This window comes from Manis pentadactyla, chromosome 19 (assembly GCF_030020395.1).
Source record: "Manis pentadactyla isolate mManPen7 chromosome 19, mManPen7.hap1, whole genome shotgun sequence".
Classification (NCBI taxonomy): domain Eukaryota; kingdom Metazoa; phylum Chordata; class Mammalia; order Pholidota; family Manidae; genus Manis; species Manis pentadactyla.
The window spans coordinates 9,160,775-9,163,714 of NC_080037.1; positions in this window are offsets into that span (position 1 = coordinate 9,160,775).

Consider the following 2,940-nt stretch of genomic DNA (forward strand, 5'->3'; position numbering starts at 1 on the left):
AAAGTTAAACTATCTATATCCAGCGTGCCTCTCATTTCATCACCTCCCATGCTTCCGCTCCTGTCTGAGCCCCTCTCACTTCCACTACAGCGGAGGATCCATGTGCCCCTTCAGGGTTTCTGTCCTCCCCCAGCCCATTCTCTGCACTGTGTTCATGGTGCTCAAAGTCATGAATTCTCATCTCCCTCCCAGGAGAAGCCAGCCTGAACTAGCCACGTGCTCTACCTGATTTTTCCACCTGTTGCCTCTCTGGCCTCATCTCCTCCCACTTTCCCTCATCGCTGAGCTGCAGGGGCTACACACACCAGGCCTTTGCACTGGCTGCACCCTCCTACGTGCTCTTCCTTCTAGATGTCCATCAGGGCTTAGAGGCCTACCCTGAATCACACATATTCTGGAAGTTAATTTCCTCCATCTTCAGCATGTCCAATCTCCCTGGCCTTCCCTGCTTCTCTTTTTCCCCCACAGTGTTTATCACTTTAAAACATACTCTAACACTTACTTATTTTGCTTACTGTATGTCACCCTCTAGAAAGTAAGTTTCTTAAGGGCAACAACCTCTGTCTTTTTTGCTTGCTGATATATCCTGAGCACCTAGAACTGTGCCGCCTGGCAGATAGTAGGTGCTTAACAAATACTTCTGAGTGAATGAACTCTCTGTTCATTGAGGAAAATCACTGTCCTCCCCATGAGAAAAGAAATCCAATGTAGACAGTCTACTACCACATAGCAAGCTGGCCCCACAAGGATCGGACCCTCCATCAAAAGCTTAGATTTGGCCTCGGTGTTTCTCAGGTTGGACGCTTAAGAGTGGCCAGATTGGCCTTGATGAGCAGATGCTCATGTAACCAAGTCCGTACATAACCTCATAACCTCTGCATCTTCCATTCATGTTACTTTGTACATGAACCTTTGAGCAATCAGTGAGGATCTGGGGAAAAAGGCTGATTGGCCTTCACCTAGGGCAGGTTACTATGTCCTGAGATTAAGATCATCCTTCCCAGCAAGGTCTTTGGTGAGCATTCACGTAAGACATAGTCTCATACTCTGGGTCCATTCAGAAAGGTCCAGCCACATAACTTTTCCCTAATCTTCCAGTTTTTTTCTTTCCAAACCTCAGACCATATGGCCCCTGTTCGTGAGTCAGAGTAGACCCCCATCTCCGGGTATCTCATCCTGCAGGCAAAGCAAACCGCTAGATGTACCACAGTCCTTCAAGGACTCCCAGGGTGGAGTTGTAATAGTCACCTCCTGCTGATGCTGGCATATTTGAACTGGGGGAGACTTTTTTCCCTGTCTGTCAACTAGTCATAGGGAACTCACCATGCGACTATAGCTGTGGTTTACAGACAAGAGAAATCAGTAGAGTATAAACCAGTCTTCATTTATTCAATTTATAGGTGCCTTCAGCTGCCAGGTCTCCTGTAAATAAGTTCCTCTTAGAGATGGAATGATCCTGGACACATATGAGTTCTTGGTTAGTGGATCTGACAACTTGCAGCTCATGATGAAAAGCTCAGGTCCCCGTTGTGCCATCTTCAAATATTCAGTGATAACCTGTCACAATGCTACCCAAGAACTTTCTTAAAAAAAGAAGAGAGTGCAGCTTCTTGAAAAGGGCATAGGTTTGCTCCAAAGCCCTAGGGTCATTGACTATGATTCTCCTGTCAAGGCACACTACAAACCCCACACAGCACCTTGATCAGCCACAGCATTTTTGGACCCTTTGAATATGCTGGGTCGCAAAATCCAAGGACAGAAGTGATTGCACTCAGCCTAGACACGCAAAAGACCCCTTGCTTGCTCAGGGGCCTACTCAAAGATATCAGCTTTATGAGTTATTCAGTTATTGAGTCAGAACAGTGCAACCAAATGTGATATATGTTGCTTCAATATCCGGAGATCCATCAAGTGTTGGGTTTCTTTCTTAATAGAAGGGGAGCAACAGTTAATCTTCCTTTGAAGGTCTACTCCAACATGCTACAGAGGGCCAGTTATACTGCCAAAACCCAGGAAAAGAGAGATTACATGCCAAAAGAATCAAAAGAATTTACTGATTTATAACAGCAGAAAGCTGGGTGTTTTGCTGAGGATGGTCAGACCAGGGAAGGAGGAAGTTCATTTTGTTTGGGGGCTAAGTTAATGAATTTAGGTGCACTTGGCAGAGAATCTGAATTCAATATACTAAGCGCAAGTAGCCGGGAATGTCCTGATTAATTGCTCTCTTGGTGGATCAAAATGTTTTCTCAAAAGTGGCCTGGGCTAAATGAAGCTGAGATAACAACAATTCTTTGGAATAATGTAGTAGAAGGAGTCAAAGATTTGTACAGTTGATCATAAGAAATGGACTTATCACATATGGCTCACTCCATGTCCCCCAAGAGGGCTCAGAAGATACTCCTTGCCCCACACAATACTGAGAAACACATTAGTGGTAAAAGTCCAAGCATCTTTAGAAAGCATAATGGAAATGGGCCAGGGACAAAGGAGAAGGTACTGCTTCTGAAATAGGTTCCCTGATTATGATGGAGGTCAGGGTAGCAGAGACCAAGGAAAGCATGCTTATGGTAATCGGAAGCAAGGTCAGAATAGTAATTTGCACACAATGGCTGACAAGGACTTTGGATCATGGGACCAAAATAGATAAGTAGACCGTATCTGTGTAACTGAAAACAAACTGGAAGCCTGGCTTGATTCATCAAAGAGAGTCATGGTCACCCCCATTTCTTGGGCCAATTACTGTATCAGTCAGACTTCAGTGGCAGACAACAGAATCTGCTATGGCTGATTTACAGAGAAAGTGATGTAATAAAGGGTATCGAGAGAAAGGCTGGGGAGTGAGGCTCTAGGCTGAGACTTCAGGAGCAACTCCTGGAAGCAACCTGCCAGGCTGGCCTATCAAGAGAGCAGTCCCTGTCCCCACAGCTGACTCAGGATTCA